This window comes from Triturus cristatus, chromosome 6 (genome assembly GCF_964204655.1).
Source record: "Triturus cristatus chromosome 6, aTriCri1.1, whole genome shotgun sequence".
Taxonomy (NCBI): domain Eukaryota; kingdom Metazoa; phylum Chordata; class Amphibia; order Caudata; family Salamandridae; genus Triturus; species Triturus cristatus.
Genome location: NC_140589.1, coordinates 345,020,928 through 345,040,739, shown reverse-complemented (window position 1 = coordinate 345,040,739; position 19,812 = coordinate 345,020,928). Strand labels below are relative to the sequence as shown.

General features: G+C 40.4%; 1 protein-coding gene across 5 annotated transcripts in view; it reads left to right on the top strand.

Annotated features, from left to right (window-relative positions):
* The window catches only part of ASAP2 (ArfGAP with SH3 domain, ankyrin repeat and PH domain 2), a 1,162,669-nt gene that overhangs the window by 686,348 nt on the left and 456,509 nt on the right, over positions 1 to 19,812 (top strand). The gene's annotated exons all lie outside the window — the stretch shown is intronic.

The following is a 19,812-nucleotide window of genomic DNA, read 5'->3' as shown; positions in this document are numbered from 1 at the left end:
TAGTATTTTTCTTTGCTCTTGTATTTCCGTCGACAGTATTTTCCACACCGATGACTTTGGAAACGTAGAACTTGCTCCTTTAACTTGTTCTCTTCTGTGCTTTTTGGTATACCACATGTTGCATATTCTTCAATGTAAGATAACACTGCTTCATCAGTATCTGTTCCAAACTTTGGGGCATCCTTGATCCACAGCAGCATATGAATATGAGGAGCACCTCTTGCCTGGTACTCTTTTCTCCAAAAGAAATCCACTACTTCTCCAAGGGGTGGATTTTTTTTATTGCAGATGAAGGACATCATAGCCTCAAATCTATGATTGAAATATCTGCAAACATTAACCGGATCCAATGAGCACAGTTCTCCTGCTGTCTTGTATTCGATGTTTTTAATGTTTGAATTGGCCTCTCGTAGAAAATCCAGTAAATCATCCCAAGCGTACTCGGCACAGCTTAGGGTAAGGAACCATGTTGGTGTTCCTAAATTGCGTAACATGCATTTTAGTTCACCATGGCGTCGGTACCAATATTCATTTGTCCCACGCTGACAAGCCATCAGATTGATCAGTTGTGTTTCCCAATGATCATCTCGGTGCTGCACTTTCTCCATAAAATCCTTAGCAGACACATTTTGTAAATGTACTCCACTTTTTAAAATGTGATTTACTGCATAAGATAGTGCAGACAAGTCGCTTTCAAATAAAAGATGGAACAAATAAGGAATACTTTGTCGAAATCTGGGATCTTCAGCATATAGTCTTGTAGTCCGATACTCTGAAGCTGGAATCTGTTCTGGACGTTCATCGTATCGTCCTCCTTTTCCTTTAGGAAACAGCTGGGGAAAACATCGAGCTTCCAAGCTCTCCTCCCATACACTCACGGGATTTCCTTTTGCTTTCTTCATCTGAAAGAGATCAATATTGTCTCCCATAACTTCTTTCGAATGGAGAGGATGTATGCTAAAATGTTCATAAATTTCTTCTTCCTTTGACTTGTCCACTTTTTCAATTTGTCCAGTTGGTGTTTCTGTGTGTTCTTGAAAATCTTCTTCTTCTTCTTCTTCTTCTATATAAATTGATTCATACCATTTGTTATTTTTTTTCAAATACAAATTTGCTCTTTGTACTTTCCGCACATCTACCAGCTCCTGCCAAATCTTCTTATTCTTTGTAGGTACACCATTAACCAGAATAATTAATGGTTCAGTTTCCAAAGTATCCGCATCAATAGTTTCCATATTTTTTTTCAAATCCAAGGGCAAATACACCACTCTACCTTTTAAACCTCTCAGTAAATCTGAAGGAGGTAATTTACCAGTTTTGGGCTCCATACGTACTATGGTCTGGAACGGATGAACACATTGAATGAGTATAGACTCATATGTATTTAATTCAGAAAGTTCAGCAGGAATAGCATCCAATTCTAAATTATTATGTACAGCTCTGGTCGGCATTCTATTTTCCTCTAACTTGTTGTAACAGTATTTACAAATACGCTGATCTTCACCCAATTCAAAACAATTTTCAAGAAATATATATGTGGCAAAATCCATCCACTTATAATTATCTTCATTTTCACTCTTTCTGTAGAGATCAACATTCCTAGTTTGTTTTCTATAATGAGTTCTGCGGCAACAAATACAAGTAACATTTGGTCTTTCATTAGAGACTATTGCAAATTTTGTTATGTGATCATTAAATGTGTTACTTACAGAGGGTTCTACATTCTCTTCCACTTCTGCCTCATTTACTGTGTCCTTCTCTGCACTGTTTTGTTCAGGACCAAAGTAACAAAACTGAATTTCATCAACAACCTTCTCTACATCTGATACCGTTCCTCGGAACAGAGCCCTATTCAATTCATTTAACTTTATTGCTGGACTTTTGGCAAAATACAACCGTCTCACAAACTTTCTCATTTCAGTATGATGAACAGCCAGCATCCTAAAATGATGGAAAACACTATTGCACACTTTTCTAGATAGACAAGCAAGAGAATGACCCTGCAAACCAGTATTCTCTCTCACTCTGCATGGATCCAGACTTTGAAGCACCTTAATCTTTTGTTTTACACTTTTTTTACTATATTCTCTTAGAAACTCTCGAAATCTGTCAATAGATTCCTGACGCACAGTGCAAATACTACTACAATTCCAAGTGTACACTGGGGCTTTAGGACGTCTCCCCATTGCCTCATCTGCCATCACTTGTACCTCATCTCTTGGAACCATTATCTCCTTCTCCATTATGCAACCATTTTTTACTTCGTATGAACGACCTCTGGTGTCAACTGCATGCAGCAAACTATTACTTTGAAAATGGCTCTCTTCATTAAAAAAAGGTTCACTACTTGAACTATGCATCCACTTTCCTAAAAACACTTTACAAAAGTTTGTTCTGTTCACTACTCTTTTGCTTTTGCTTTGTGATTTCAGTACATTAACCATTTTATCTAATGTACGCATCCTATTCAAAATTAATATGAATAGTTTCCTTTTTAATTCTAATGCTTTTGCTGCAATGGCTTCAATTTCTTTTTTTCTCTTGTAATATTTTGCCTTTTGCTTATATTTCTTTACATCCTTTATCAAATTGGACATAACTCTTCTCTGAAACATTTTTCTACGTATCTCTTTAAACGCTGTTTTTCTGTTTATGTTAAACTTTTCAATTGCAGAAGGTATATTTGCATTAACTAAATTCTCAATTTTTTGCTGTTCTCTATGTTTTGTTACATTTTTCCGAGGACAGACATTTTGTACATTTTTCTTTGTTTTGAATATTTTGTTAAGAAATTGTTTTTTCTGCTTACCAGAAGATTTTTTCTTTTTCCCAACATGAGCATCTTCTACTAACTTTGGTCCTCCAGTTGTCTTCAAATATAGTTTTTTTTTTAGCGTTTTTTGAACTCGAGATTTTGTAGGCATCTTAAATTTTGTTCACTGTTCTTCAGCAATACCTGAAAAAAACTAAAAAAAAAATCCTTTATTGTATTTAAATATATTACTACATTTGTTTTCACAATAGTCACAAAACAAAATTTCTTTGCCAATTTGAATGCACACAAACTGCTCTTTTTTTTGGGCAAGTGAAAATCTCTTTTACAAACTGTCACATTATGAAACCACTTTTCAGATTTTTTAAAAAGCTCATGTCCACAGTGCTACACTCCAGCAAGGGCAACCAGCCTTAGTGAAGCTCAATGTATTTGCATTACAGACTGAAACCTGAAAACCCCACTCGCTTGTAAATACTTTGCATGACTATACACGGCAAGCACATGGGTGTGTGCTAAGACTCTGCTTCTTCCCCCAAAAATTCGCTCCCCCTTTCCATCTAATGCAACTGTGAAATCATCAAAGCAAGACGCAATAAATCTCTGCCTATAATTCCTCTATGCACACAGAGTCATGTTTTCACATTAGTCCCAAAACGAAATTTCTTTGCCATTTTGAAAGCACACTTACTGCTCTTTTTTTTTTTGGGCCGAGTGAAAATCACTTTTACAGACTGACACATTATGAAACCTTTTTTAAAAATTTATTTAATTGCACATGTCCAAGCTGTTTTTTTTTCAGACCACCACCATGTGTATTCTCTGTGTCTGCCTACACTCCAGCAAGGGCAACCAGCCTTAGTGATGCTGAATGTATTTGCATTACAGACTTAAACCTGAAAACCTCACTGGCTTCTAAATACTGTGCATGACTATACATGGCAAGCACATGGGTGTGTGCTAAGCCTCTGCTTCTTCCCCAAAAAATTGGCTCCCCCTTTCCATCTAATGCAACTGTGAAATCACCAGAGCAAGATGCAATAAATCTCTGCCTATAATTCCTCTATGCACACAGAGTCATGTTTTCACATTAGTCCCAAAACGAAATTTCTTTGCCATTTTGAAAGCACACTTACTGCTCTTTTTTTTTCGGGCCGAGTGAAAATCACTTTTACAGACTGACACATTATGAAACCTTTTTTAAAAATTTATTTAATTGCACATGTCCAAGCTGTTTTTTTTTCAGACCACCACCATGTGTATTCTCTGTGTCTGCCTACACTCCAGCAAGGGCAACCAGCCTTAGTGATGCTGAATGTATTTGCATTACAGACTTAAACCTGAAAACCCCACTGGCTTCTAAATACTGTGCATGACTATACACGGCAAGCACATGGGTGTGTGCTAAGCCTCTGCTTCTTCCCCCAAAAATTCGCTCCCCCTTTCCATCTAATGCAACTGTGAAATCACCAGAGCAAGACGCAATAAATCTCTGCCTATAATTCCTCTATGCACACAGAGTCATGTTTTCACATTAGTCCCAAAACGAAATTTCTTTGCCAATTTGAAAGCACACTTACTGCTCTTTTTTTTTCGGGCCAAGTGAAAATCTCTTTTTACAATTTGAAATCACTTTTACAGACTGACACATTATGAAACCACTTTTTTTTCTTTTATTTAAATGCACATGTCCAAGCTGTTTTTTCAGACCACCACCATGTGCATTCTCTGTGACTGCCTACACTCCACCAAGGGCAACCAGCCTTAGTGATGCTGAATGTATTTGCATTACAGACTTAAACCTGAAAACCCCACTGGCTTCTAAATACTGTGCATGACTATACATGGCAAGCACATGGGTGTGTGCTAAGCCTCTGCTTCTTCCCCCAAAAATTCGCTCCCCCTTTCCATCTAATGCAACTGTGAAATCACCACAGCAAGACGCAATACATCTCTGCCTATAATTCCTCTATGCACACAGAGTCATGTTTTCACATTAGTCCCAAAACGAAATTTCTTTGCCAATTTGAAAGCACACTTACTGCTCTTTTTTTTTAGGGCCAAGTGAAAATCTCTTTTTACAATTTGAAATCACTTTTACAGACTGACACATTATGAAACCACTATTTTTGATTTATTTAATTGCACATGTACAAACTGTTTTTTTTTCAGACCACCACCATGTGCATTCTCTGTGACTGCCTACACTCCACCAAGGGCAACCAGCCTTAGTGATGCTGAATGTATTTGCATTACAGACTTAAACCTGAAAACCCCACTAGCTTCTAAATACTGTGCATGACTATACATGGCAAGCACATGGGTGTGTGCTAAGCCTCTGCTTCTTCCCCCAAAAATTCGCTCCCCCTTTCCATCTAATGCAACTGTGAAATCACCAGAGCAAGACGCAATAAATCTCTGCCTATAATTCCTCTATGCACACAGAGTCATGTTTTCACATTAGTCCTAAAACGAAATTTCTTTGCCAATTTGAAAGCACACTTACTGCTCTTTTTTTTTAGGGCCAAGTGAAAATCTCTTTTTACAATTTGAAATCACTTTTACAGACTGACACATTATGAAACCACTATTTTTGATTTATTTAATTGCACATGTACAAACTGTTTTTTTTTCAGACCACCACCATGTGCATTCTCTGTGACTGCCTACACTCCACCAAGGGCAACCAGCCTTAGTGATGCTGAATGTATTTGCATTACAGACTTAAACCTGAAAACCCCACTGGCTTCTAAATACTGTGCATGACTATACATGGCAAGCACATGGGTGTGTGCTAAGCCTCTGCTTCTTCCCCAAAAAATTCGCTCCCCCTTTCCATCTAATGCAACTGTGAAATCACCAGAGCAAGACGCAATAAATCTCTGCCTATAATTCCTCTATGCACACAGAGTCATGTTTTCACATTAGTCCTAAAACGAAATTTCTTTGCCAATTTGAAAGCACACTTACTGCTCTTTTTTTTTCGGGCCAAGTGAAAATCTCTTTTTACAATTTGAAATCACTTTTACAGACTGACACATTATGAAACCACTTTTTTTTCTTTTATTTAAATGCACATGTCCAAGCTGTTTTTTCAGACCACCACCATGTGCATTCTCTGTGACTGCCTACACTCCACCAAGGGCAACCAGCCTTAGTGATGCTGAATGTATTTGCATTACAGACTTAAACCTGAAAACCCCACTGGCTTCTAAATACTGTGCATGACTATACATGGCAAGCACATGAGTGTGTGCTAAGCCTCTGCTTCTTCCCCAAAAAATTCGCTCCCCCTTTCCATCTAATGCAACTGTGAAATCACCAGAGCAAGACGCAATAAATCTCTGCCTATAATTCCTCTATGCACACAGAGTCATGTTTTCACATTAGTCCCAAAACGAAATTTCTTTGCCAATTTGAAAGCACACTTACTGCTCTTTTTTTTTAGGGCCAAGTGAAAATCTCTTTTTACAATTTTAAATCACTTTTACAGACTGACACATTATGAAACCACTATTTTTGATTTATTTAATTGCACATGTACAAACTGTTTTTTTTTCAGACCACCACCATGTGCATTCTCTGTGACTGCCTACACTCCACCAAGGGCAACCAGCCTTAGTGATGCTGAATGTATTTGCATTACAGACTTAAACCTGAAAACCCCACTGGCTTCTAAATACTGTGCATGACTATACATGGCAAGCACATGGGTGTGTGCTAAGCCTCTGCTTCTTCCCCCAAAAATTCGCTCCCCCTTTCCATCTAATGCAACTGTGAAATCACCAGAGCAAGACGCAATAAATCTCTGCCTATAATTCCTCTATGCACACAGAGTCATGTTTTCACATTAGTCCTAAAACGAAATTTCTTTGCCAATTTGAAAGCACACTTACTGCTCTTTTTTTTTAGGGCCAAGTGAAAATCTCTTTTTACAATTTGAAATCACTTTTACAGACTGACACATTATGAAACCACTATTTTTGATTTATTTAATTGCACGTGTCCAAGCTGTTATTTTTTCAGACCACCACCATGTGCATTCTCTGTGACTGCCTACACTCCACCAAGGGCAACCAGCCTTAGTGATGCTGAATGTATTTGCATTACAGACTTAAACCTGAAAACCCCACTGGCTTCTAAATACTGTGCATGACTATACATGGCAAGCACATGGGTGTGTGCTAAGCCTCTGCTTCTTCCCCCAAAAATTCGCTCCCCCTTTCCATCTAATGCAACTGTGAAATCACCAGAGCAAGACGCAATAAATCTCTGCCTATAATTCTTCTATGCACACAGAGTCATGTTTTCACATTAGTCCCAAAACGAAATTTCTTTGCCAATTTGAAAGCACACTTACTGCTCTTTTTTTTTCGTGCCAAATGAAAATCTCTTTTTACAATTTGAAATCACTTTTACAGACTGACACATTATGAAACCACTATTTTTGATTTATTTAATTGCACGTGTCCAAGCTGTTTTTTTTTTCAGACCACCACCATGTGTATTCTCTGTGTCTGCCTACTCTCCAGCAAGGGCAACCAGCCTTAGTGATGCTGAATGTATTTGCATTACAGACTTAAACCTGAAAACCCCACTGGCTTCTTAATACTGTGCATGACTATACACGGCAAGCACATGGGTGTGTGCTAAGCCTCTGCTTCTTCCCCAAAAAATTCGCTCCCCCTTTCCATCTAATGCAACTGTGAAATCACCAGAGCAAGACGCAATAAATCTCTGCCTATAATTCTTCTATGCACACAGAGTCATGTTTTCACATTAGTCCCAAAACGAAATTTCTTTGCCAATTTGAAAGCACACTTACTGCTCTTTTTTTTTTCGGGGCAAGTGTAAATCACTTTTACACACTGACACATTATGAAACCACCATGTGTAACTACAACAAAAACAATTCCCATTTCTATTATTCATTTCTTAAGTTACCACATACATACCCTCTCAAACTGTAAACTCACCTTTAAAATTAGTTAGTTGTGAAAGAAATGTGACACTCAAACAGCAGATTATCAGAGCCAGGATCTCTGTTGTGTTCACCTCTCTCCTCTCAGCAGAACCAGATAATGGCAAACTTTCCCTCTATTTTTCCACACATATACATGTAAGTTTCAAATCTCAGTGCTTCCCCCTTTTTTTCACATGTAATCACACATTTCTATTGGTTGAAAACGAACCCTTTTCCAAAAGTACCCTGCCCCCAACTTGACTTCTGCCTAGTACCCTTCCCCCAACTTGACTTCTGCCTGCTACCATAGCAACAGCTCATGGAACACTGCTGTGTGCAGTTAGGTCAGAAGTTCGACACACAATGTTTCAATTCCACAGAGCAAGAGTGCTTGACTTTTCAAACCTAACAGCAAATCCATAGTACTGTTCTTTGGTTACACATTTTTTTGTACCAATACAAAACATGCTTCTATTAATTTTCACATACAGCCTAGTTTTTATTCTAGAATGGTATGAAACAGCCAATCAGTTCTTTTTGTTTTTAAAAAAATATGTATGCCTCCATTTCCAAACTGTCTTTCTTTTCATATTGCCATTCTACTGAAAGACACCTCCTGAGTGCATCCAGATCTCCTTTGAAGATGTTCACAGTGTGGATTGTAGGGCACAGCTATGTCTTCTGGAGTGAAAAGTTTGCAGAGAAAACAGATATGGTGAGAGACCTTGCTTTGCCAAATGTAGACATTAAATGGATTGGTCAGAGAGGGTTAAAGTGGCACCAATTGATGCCATTGGTGAAATACTTCATGCAAATCCAACACCCTGACCTCATAATAGTGCACTGTGGTGGCAATGACCTAGGCACTTTGACTGGGGTAGGTCTGGAAATGCTTATGAAGGACACCTTTGCACAACTGTTTTCACTTTTCCCTAAAACTGCCTTTGTGTTTTCCAACATATGCCAAAGGCAAAAATGGAACTGGTCCAATCATTTCTGTCCGCAGATTGACAAAGCAAGAAAGCACGTCAACAAATCTGTTTCTGCTTTCCTCCGTGACTATGGTATGGGTGCCATTTACCACAACAACTTGCGTTATGACATGCAAGACATTTATAGAGGAGATGGTGTGCACTTCAATGATGAAGGGAACAGAGTCTTCCTCTTGAACCTTAGACTCTGCATCGGTACTTACTTGTAGGTACCACTAAAAAAATGACTTCATAAACACAACAGCTCTTTTTAGAGCTCCCTAATTTCTAAACTCTTAAATCTGCTTTTCATTTATTTTTTTTTATTTTTTTTACCGTACGCTTACCGTAAGCTTACCGTACGCGTACCCCGTGATTTTTTTTAAAATCAATAAATGTTTTTTTTGTACTTTTCTGTCCTTCTTTGACCCCCTTACAAATGTTAGGGGGTCTGTAACTCTCCTCATTGCCCCCTTTCCTTGTTTTCACTCTTTTTTTTCAGAGTGAAATACACAAAATGGCGGCCGCCGCTTCCTGGTTTCGGCCGATTCGAATGTTTACTAAGATCTAACAGCCAATCAGAATCGCGCTCGCGCACGCCGCCGTACGCTTACCGTAAGCGTACGGTAAGCGTACCGTAAGCGGGCTCAGATATATATATTGATTTAAAGGCTATTTTCTCAGAATCTACTGAACAGATTTACACCAAACCTACAAAAGGCACTTCCTTGACCTAGGGACTACCTCTCTGCCAAATTTTGAGTAATTCTGTTCAGCCGTTCGGGCTGTAGCTCGTTCTAAAGGTCCTATGGAAAAATGCATGGGAAAAACGCGTTTTGGGACCCCCCTTTTATCTCAGCCCCCGCTTGACGGATCCCCCCGAGACTTTCAGGGTAGGAGCGGAGCGTAGCGCCCCACCTATTTTGAGAAATTCGCGAGGATTCGTCGACCGGCGCCAAAGTTATTCAAAATAGAATGTTGAGGTTTTCCTATGGAAACGTGGTCCTAACTATAACTACCTACTGGCGACCGCCAGTAGGTAATATATATATATATATATACATATATATATATATATATATATATATATATATATATATATATATATATATATATATATATATATATATATAAAACATATTCAAACTTTACAGAAACACACAGTCGCTGGATCATGTCATCAGTGATGTCATTTGAGACGTCATCAGTGATGTCACTGACCAGGGCATAAATGATGTAATATGTGACGTCATCAGCAGTACATTGCGGAGGCGCGAGTTATAGTTAGCTGAACTAACTATATCGGACTAATTTCTCTGGTTTTGTATGAGTGAAATGTCCAACTAATTATAACGTCCCTGAAACATGTGGTTTTTTCAGTGAATTTGTAGGGGTTTTTTAAATGCTAATTTCTAACCATAACATACCTGAAACCTATGGTTTTTTTCAGTGAATATATATTCACTGAAAAACCACAGGTTTCAGGGACGTTATAGTTAGTTGCACATTTCACTTGTACAAAACCAGAAAAATTCGACTGTTATAGTTAGTAGAGATATCTATAACTTTCGCCCCCGTAATGCACTGCTGATGACATCACATATTAGATCACTCATGACATGGTCAGTGACATCACTGATGACATCATCTAGTGAATGTGTGTTTCTTTCAAGTTTAAATATGTTATATTCCAAGGTGTATTGAAGAATGAGTGGGTGTATAAGTGTCTGAATGAATGATTTAGTAGGTGCATGACTGATTGTATAAGTGACTGATTAGGCGTATCCTACAGAATGTATGGGTTAGTGAGTAAATTGTGTAAATGTCTGTATCAGTCTGTCAGTTGGTGTATAAGCGGCTGCATGGGTTGGTGAGTAGCTACATGACTGTCTATATGGGTTATTGATTGGTTGTCTGAGTATCTGTATGGGTGCCTGAGTGTCTGTGTGAGTGAGTGAGGGGTGGGTGACTCTGTGCATAGATGTGTGAGTGGGTGATTCCCTGGGTGTATGGGTTCAAGAGTCCATCTGTGAAGGGCTGTATGGGTGGGTGACTGTGTATATGGGTGTGTTGGTGAGTGAATGGATGTCTCAGTGGTATATGTGTGAGTAACTACATATGTGAAAGGCAGTATATGTGAGTGTTGGAGTATATAAATGACTATACGTGAGAGTGAGTGATTGTGAGAGTGGCTGTATGGATGAGTGTGTGCTTGTATCAGGGATTGTATAAGAGAGTAAGTATGTGTTAGTATTTGTATAAATAAGTGAGGTGGTCTGTGTATAACTATAGGTGAGTAAATGGGTGTGATTGTTTCTTTGCATGACTGAGTAGATGTGTGAGTAAGTCTATGGATGAGTGGCAGTGTGTATGCATAGGTGTAAGAGCGCATATGATAGTGCTGTATTGATGAGTGACTGCATGTATGAGTTACTGTATGGGTGAATGAGTGGATGTGTGTGTGTGTAGACCTAGGAATCACTGAGCGGGTATGTATTAACTGCTATTGGTCTGTCTATGGTTTCGATATTGGTAGTCTGTATTTTAGAGTGGGTGTATAAAAGGTTTTATTAGGGTGTGAGGAGGTGCATTAGATTATCACATGGATGAGGTCATCAGTGATGTCATTTGAGATGTCAGTGATGTCCCTGGTCATGTCATGAGTGATTTAAAATGTGACGTCATCAGCAGTGCATTGCGGGGGCGCGAGCTATAGTTATCTCTACTAACTATAACGGCCGAATTTCTCTGGTTTTGTACGAGTGAAATGTCCAACTAACTATAACGTCCCTGAAACCAGTGGTTTTTCTGTGAATTTCTAAGGTTTTTTAACTGCTAATTTCTAACTATGTTAAAACCTATGTTTTTTTCAGTGAATTTCTAAGGTTTTTTAAATGCTAATTTCTAACTATAACGTCCCTATTAAGTCCCCTTGAATCCTGAGGGTCCCTGGGGGCCAACTAGCCCACCAGGTACCTCCAGTAAGTGCCACAGAGCTGCGTTGCAGAGAGGTGTTCTGAGGCCACGCCCCTTTTTACACCACGCTGCAAACGCAGCTTCTGGCGCACTGCTGCTCGGAGGATGAAGTCCACTTGTGCCCTGAGATCCTCAGGACACAAGAGGACCTCATCGGCCCACCCGCAGTGCACCAGAAGCCACGTTTGCAGTGGTGTAAAAAGGGGCATGGTCTCGGACCACATCTCTGCAACGTAGCTCTGTGGCGCTTACTAGAGGTACCTGGTGGGCTAGTTGGCCCCCATGGACCCTCAGGATTAAAGGGGACTTAATCCCCAAATTTACAACGCACCAGGGGGCTTGTGTGCACACTTGTTATATCAGGCCCTGCCCCTCCCTGCACCACTGTGCAAACGCGGCCCGTTGTAAGTTGGGGGTTTAAGTCCCCTTGAATCCTGGGGGTCCCTGGGGGCCAACTAGCCCACCAGGTACCTCTAGTAAGCCCCACAAAGCTGAGTTACAGAGAGGTGTAAAAAGGGGCGTGGCCTCACACCGCCACCGCCTCATGACGCCACCTTCCGATGCGTAGGGGTACTGCTGACGAAAACTTTCCGGATCCAGTCTGACGCCTGGGGGTAATTCTAAGGTAAGGAATCTATCACTAACTAATGTCTCTTACAGATATATCGTTACCAAAGGTAAGTAACTAGTGCATTTAGGGGTGATATTTGGTAGGATGTTAACATGGTCCCATATGATGACTAATAGGGGCCTAATGCTTGAAAAAAGTATCCTTGCTTTACGCTCCTTTATTAAAAAGTTAGGGTCGAAACCTTTGGATGCTGTTAAAAAAGTGTACTTGGCCAAATCCATCCCAGTAGCCACCTATGGGATGGGTGTTTGGGGATAATCTAACCCTACAGCTCTACAAGTTATTGAAGACACCTTCTGGAAAAAACTGATGTCTTCCCAAAAGTTGTTCAAATTTTAAATGCCATTCTGATCTGAATGTCCCATATATTTCAGATCAGATGACCCTGGCCGCAATTCTTTTATGGCACTCTATCTGGAGAAGGGAATATGTTAACCTTACACATCAGTTTATTGAAGACTGCCTTTCTATGGAACAAGTACACAGGATCCCTTGGATCATGTACATTAAAAACGGTCTAACTTCTTGAGGTCTAGCGCACATCTTTGAAACGCCAAGAAGATCTCTAACCATCACTAAAAAGGAGATTAAAACCCGATTTCTAAATTTAAAGGCAAAAGAAAGATATAAAATTAACAGCCCAAAATATATGGTACGATCCTATTTAGAAGGACCAATTATCAACACAGGGATAACCTCATGCTTACTGTTCGAGGCAAACGAACGCCATAGATTTATACTACTTGGGTTTCGTTTAAAGCTTATCCCCTACATGTTGGCCTATCCAGCGGGAATTTTTTCTCTAGAAGAGCTCCCGTCTTGCCCATGTGATGGTGTGTAGATGCAATCTAATCTTCATATTTTATTTTTCTGTAAGTTTTATTCAGAGCATCGTAAAAGATTCATATTGTCATTTATGCATAGCTTCAATTTTAGGCAATGTCGCCCAGGGATGTACTTTTTACAGCTGATCACTTTGTTTTTTTTATTGTGTTGCATCTTTTTTATGTCTTTCTCTAAAGACTAGGAGATCACATAATAACCTGAAATGAATTACAAGTTGTAATAGTTTTTAAATAATGATTTTTAAGTCGGACATTTTAATAGTATATGTGTATAATGATGAATGTTTTTTATTTGTACATTTAAATTTTATGTTCTTTTTGATCAAGGATTGAATAAAGTGATTTGACTGACTGACTACTAAACTCCTACTATATGGACACTTAAATCTCCCATAAAATTGTTTAGTCATTTTGAAGGAGGTTAGGTGTCCGTCCGCCAGAACATCTTATGCTCTCAAGGCGAAGAGATTCTGCACCTGATGCATCCAGAAGAACATTGGCGCAATTAAATGCCAAGAAGCGTTGCTGCCATATATTCTCTATGTGTCAAAAGCTGAGCTGTTTTTTTTCAGTAAAAATATATTTTGCAGCCTTAGTGCTTACAGGAAAAAATCTTTCATTAACCTCCTTTTTCAGTATCTGTTGTGAGAGATGTTTTAGTATGAATTCAGATATCTATTCTCTCATAAGGGGGCTGTCCTCATCCTCACAAGAGTTTCATGTATTGCAAGATCTTCAGGTGGCTCCCAGTCAACACCAGAAGGACCAACACGCAAACCCTTGTCAGCAGCAGGCTGTACTATGGGAAGACACTTTACGTAGGAATCACGGCACTCCTCCTGAAGAGACTACAGACAATACAAAACTCTTCCGACGAACCCACATCACACCACCTCAAAAAAGCTACACTGGCACCCTTTCCAGGAGAGATGCCAGTTCAAGAGCTTGACCCACGCATAGAAATGCTCTGCACAACGAGCGACCAGCATACATCAACAAGCACATAACTTTCCCACCAATCGATCAGACACCTACGGTCCAGCTCCCTCTTCCTCCCAGACACCGGCCAAATCTTGGAACGACCTTCCTCTACACCTTAGGATCTGCTCATCGCTCCTGGAATTCATGAAACTACTCAAGACCTGCTTGTTCAAATGAACAGAGCACCACGAAGCAGCTAGCAACTTCAGCGCCTTGAGACCTTTACGAGTGGGTATTACATAGGGCTAATAGCATAATCAAAGGCTGCTGAGGGAGCTGGAAAAACACATAATCATCCAGATATAAGCGAACTCAGCATTAAATCATTATACCTTTAAACTCGGAACACATGCCCTTTTAAAAATGTTCCATCCAAGGATAGCTTCACTTTGTTTATAAACATTTTTATAGGATCAACTACTCCTTAAAAAACAGATGCATTTGATTTACCACAGGTAGAATGACGTTTCAATATTCTTTTTATATTTAAATGTGTCAGAATATCTAGTTAATTATTTTTGTATGGATGTAACAAAGTCAGGAGGCTGCATCAGAGCATTATTAAAAGCATAACATGATCAAAAACCTATGTGATCCCTACATTATAAAAAACACTCATGGAGCACTTTCTATATTTTCTCACGAACAAGTGCATTTGCCTTTATACAGCATTGCTGATATAACTTTCTGAATTTCAGATATAAAATGTAACAAAAATGGAGAGCTTTTGTTTTCCTTTAAAATTCGTATTGAGTTTCAAGTTATCTTTTGTAACCATACAGAATACAAGGAGCAGTCCAACATTTTGGTGCTTGCCTCTATTATGAAAATATTATGCTTAATAAAAACTGCTCATATTATACTGCAACTACTGTAGTCTTCCAGTTGGTCTATATCTGAGTTGGAAAGCTAAGATGACTGTGTCCTGGCCATGGTTCCCCCCCACCATTCTCAGTAGGGCGATACAACACTACACCATGCTTTGACTCTGCTGGCCCCCAGATATCTAATGGAGATTTATATAACATAAAAAGTAGTTGTGAGGTATAAAATGAAATGTTGAGATGGGTTACTAAGAAGAGGTGGGCACCTGCTTGAATAAAGTGGAGGCTGGGCGGCTGAATCGTAGATGGGAGTATACACATGGGGTGGTAACGACCAGGCCAGAGGCTTTGTGACACAAACAAGCTCCTTGTATCCATCTACTCCTTGGGACCTCTTGTAAAACCCAAATGTCAGTCTGCATCAATGCATATACCTGACACACTTGCAATGACACTAGGCAGGATACATTCTTAGATTGGGTCACCTCTTGCTTGGTGGGCTAAGTAAAATTGGGAGGGAGTGGGGCATCTTTAAATGAAATTCTTCTCAATCTAGTTTCTCTGAGGGTTTGTCTTTCGACCTCCATACAGTAACCCCTCCACGTGTCTTTAAGTGACCGGGAAGCCATTGCCTTTCACAAGATAAGTGATGACTGTCCTCCAGTGCTTGCTCTCAGTGTACCAATTATAAGTCCTCTTTCAATAAAACCCTATCTTCCAGACCTCCTCCAAAATGATCCTTAGCATTCCAGTGTGGCTGATCGTGTTTTTGCCAGTTGTACATGGAATTATCTTCATCCTCTAAACTGCGTCATGGGATTTGTCCTCAGGGTCTCACCTAGACCCAAGTCACCAAGAAACCTTGAGTCTGGTGTATCCCCAGTCTCGGAGTTTTCAGCCTGACATTTATGTATTTACTCAGAGGCTCATAGAAGGGACTGGGCTGCCACAACTGCCTCTAATCATGTATTTGCAGAGAAAACATAGTGAGGAGGCTCAAATGCAATTCATGGCATATTTTGCCACTACTTTAACATCTTAATATCGTCTACATTCTTGAGCATTATACAGAAGTCAATAAGCAAACAGTTATCTAATGGCAGTTGATCCTCTTTATGATCTGTTTTTCAGTACAAGCCAGTAGACAGACTGGCACGGGAAGCAGAGAGGGGGAAACCAGTTGCCAAACCGGTTTCCCCAGGCGCATGTAGTCCTGAGGTAGCCACACCCAGGGGGTGGGCTAGGGAGATCTGAACACCATGATCTCGCTTGGGAGTTGGCAAAATGTTGCATCCTGGAATAGAGAGATGCCACACTCCACAGGAAGTGGTCACTAGGTGTGAGGGACCCTTGGAGATAATTGGCTACCAACCCCATCCTGCCCTAAGGGGTGACTTACACACATGTCCAGGGATAGTGGTTTAGTTTCAATGGCAAATTAGTCTAGCAGTGCACACCTGCCCTACCAGTCTGCAGAGGGGACGACCTTTAGGGTGGCACAATTAGTGCTGCTAGCCCTGGGGTACCCCTCTAACTTACATGCCATGGGTACCAGAGTACCATTTACTAGGTTCTTATAGGTATTTCCAACTGGGTGCAGCCAATTCAACATACACTTTAGGGTGAGGCACTGGCTCTGAGAGCTGGTTAGTAGGCCTCTGTGCACTTTGAGTCGAAAAATCAGCAGCATCAGTTGAAAATCTAAGTGATGACCATACAAAAAGAGGAATTTCCTTACAGTGATTATGTATCTGTTTTGCACATTATAGCCTTTACATGCATTGAAACATTTCAAGAAACTAGAAAATGTTTAAAATAAATAGGGTAAAGTTCCCCCTACATAACTTAATAAAGACATTGCAAATCACGTAACTTAAAAGTTATGGAGCTCTGTGGTATGTATGGTAGGGGCTGTTAAAGTACTTATAAAATGCAGTCAAACATTCACTCCCTCTGGCTTTTTTTAAGTGCTTGGTTTCTTGCTTTTTTTGATGAAAGAGATTGTCCAGGTAGAATAAACACACACAACACTGTAAAAATAAATACACTAATATGCAGTTTAATTTCTAGCTTACACTTATGTTAAGCAATTTAGCATAAGTTACTATCAGTGCTAATGTGCTTTAGAATCTGTGGTGATGTGCAGACAGTCCAGCTCTTTTGTATTGAACTCCAGCAGTGCAATAAATAAAACATCCTACAAAAAAATTCTGATTGATTGACTATAATTTAAAGATAGAAAATTCAGAAGAAAGTGACCTGAAAAACTAGCTTCTTCTCACATCTTACTTTAGCAGGAGGCTATATGATGTAACAAATCAGCTGAAATAAATAACCACACTAAAGTAGTGATACAATTTTATTATTACAGGTTAACAGTGCTAACTAGGCTATTATTAGAAAATCAGACACAATTTTCCTTTTGTTGCATCATTATAAATATTGGAAACGATGTGGGGGAATTTTGCTATGCGCAGTTTTCAATTAATCTTGCTCAATCATAAAGTTATAAAAAGTCAGTTTGGTGTCTGAATATTATACCGAATTAGCTGAAATGTGTACATTCATTTTGTGAAGCATGCTAATTTTTAGGTCGCGCCTAGCGTTGCAGTGCATGAGCTGCTCGCTCGGCGAGACTTGTAGTTAGAGAGGAGAAGCCCCGCCCCTCATTTCCATTGTCATTTCCAGTGTCACCGTTTATGCTAAACGGAGGCCTTCCATTGGAAATGGGGTTTTGTAGCCGCTGCCCTTTCCCTTTTTCAGACGGCCCATCTGGACAGGCTTGTCTGCTTCACGGCTTTAGTGAAGCACTTTCTTATCTTTATGGGGCCATGTGTTTCTAATTAGCGTGGAGGAGCGCACTGCCCCTGACCTCTCAAAGGAAAAATTCTTGGTTTTGTCAAGATTTATTTTCCTTTGAGAGGTCAGGGTCAGTGCGCGCCTCCACGCTAATTAGAAACACATGGCCCCATAAAGATAAGAGATCGAAGAGGAACACTAGTGCACAAGCATCATACAGTTAAAACGCATGCCTCCAGTGCTGAGAGCAGGTGGCACCGCTGCCTTCCACGATGCAAAGTAATGCCATTAGTATTTTGTAGTACAAAATAATGAACCTGGCCTTGTGTAATGCAACTGATACTAGGGTAAAACGCTTCAATGCCTTCGGGTCGAGTTAGCGCAATATGGAAAAACATTGTTGATGCTGTATCTAACTGACAGAAGAACACAGTTCCTCTCTAATATTTCAAACCATGGCACTGAAATGGCTTGCTGGTTTATTACAGCGTGCCCCGAAGGGAATGCTGGGAGCATTGCTGTTCACATTCTAGCAGTGTAGCGTCCGATTTTGTTTTATCAGTTCGATAGATTTTGCTAACACTCCAGAAGACGTTGTCTTTCTTTTGTTTTCATAACGCAATGTCAAAAGCTCTAATCGGTGGTGGGCGGAGTCGCTGGAGTCTCGCGAGAGCTCGGTGTCTCCTTCAGTCTCTTGGTCAGGTGGAGGTCGTTCAAGTCACTTAGATCAGACTCATTCCCTTGCACCTTCTTCTGACTTCAGAGCTCTCCCTGTAGCCTCCTCTGCCGTCATGCTGTCCCATCTCAGCCTTACCACCGCTGCCCTGTGCAGAGGCATCAGCACCACCGCTCAGGTGCCGGGAAAAGAGGGGTCTTGGAGGCGTATTTCGATATTGGTGTCGGACAGCTATTCTGGAGGGGAATGTTTGGAGCCGGTGCCTTAATGTTCTATGGCCACATACCTTGCCAATTGGCTGCATGCCATCTGCAGTTCGCACCGGCTTTTAAGCCAACACCGCGTTACACTCTGCGACTTGGTGTTGTCCTTTGAAATTGTTAATATAAATGTGTGTATCTCGCTGTTGCTGAAAGATCTGTGGGTGGCCGTAGGTTTTCTCCTAACATGGTACTGTTTGGCAATTATGAGCCTTGGGCCTATCATGTAGTTCAAGTGCATTCATTGACAGATTCTGGAAAGGCACAGAGAGCACGATGGAAGAGTGAGGTTTGAAACCTCGGAGAGGTCTAAACTGACACTGGAGGAAGTCCCAAACGTGAAGGGAGCGACAAGGTTTTAGCACTGAGTGAGACCTGTTGAGTAAACATGACAGATCCGTGAATGATTGAGGACAGATGACAAAGAGAGTCTTTTAGGGAAGCTTAAGAAAGTTGAGAGGGCCGAGCCATGGGTGAAGGGGACCGGTAAATGTGTGGTTAGGTTGATGTCAAGAGCATCGGTGTACCTATCAGTGAATTGTGGGTGATGGGTTTCAGCATTAGTGTACATTTAGAACATGATGCATGTCTCCGGCTTTTTTCAGAACATAAGCGAAATAGGTGCTTTAGGTGTGTGGAGCCCTACTGTGAGGAGTGACCCCCTTTCAATCTCCATACGGTTGCTAGACTAAAAAGGTACACTGTAAAACTCCCATGGACGATGCTGTGACTAGCTGCAGTCCACCTACTACAACTACTGGTTCTTGACCTTGACATTTTTTTGTACTGTCTGGATTACTCTAGTTGAATCCCTAGTTACATTTTGCACCATCACCAGATCTGAATAGAAGTGTGTTTTGCTAAACGTTTTTTTTAAGATGCTTCTGCAGTGAGTGAGTTCATATCCTGTTTTAGCTGGTTAGGTACCTTGTCTCACTACTTAATGGGACTGGTGAGCATTAGTAGGAAGGGGGCACCGTGGAGCTCCAGGAATGGAATGAGGGCGTTGAATAGCCTTCATAAAATGTGTGCTTGTTTACCCAGGTTGCCTCTATGTATTAGTGTGTCTGTCTCATGGGGTGCGTGTGTTTCTCAGCGTGTGCATGCAAGTGT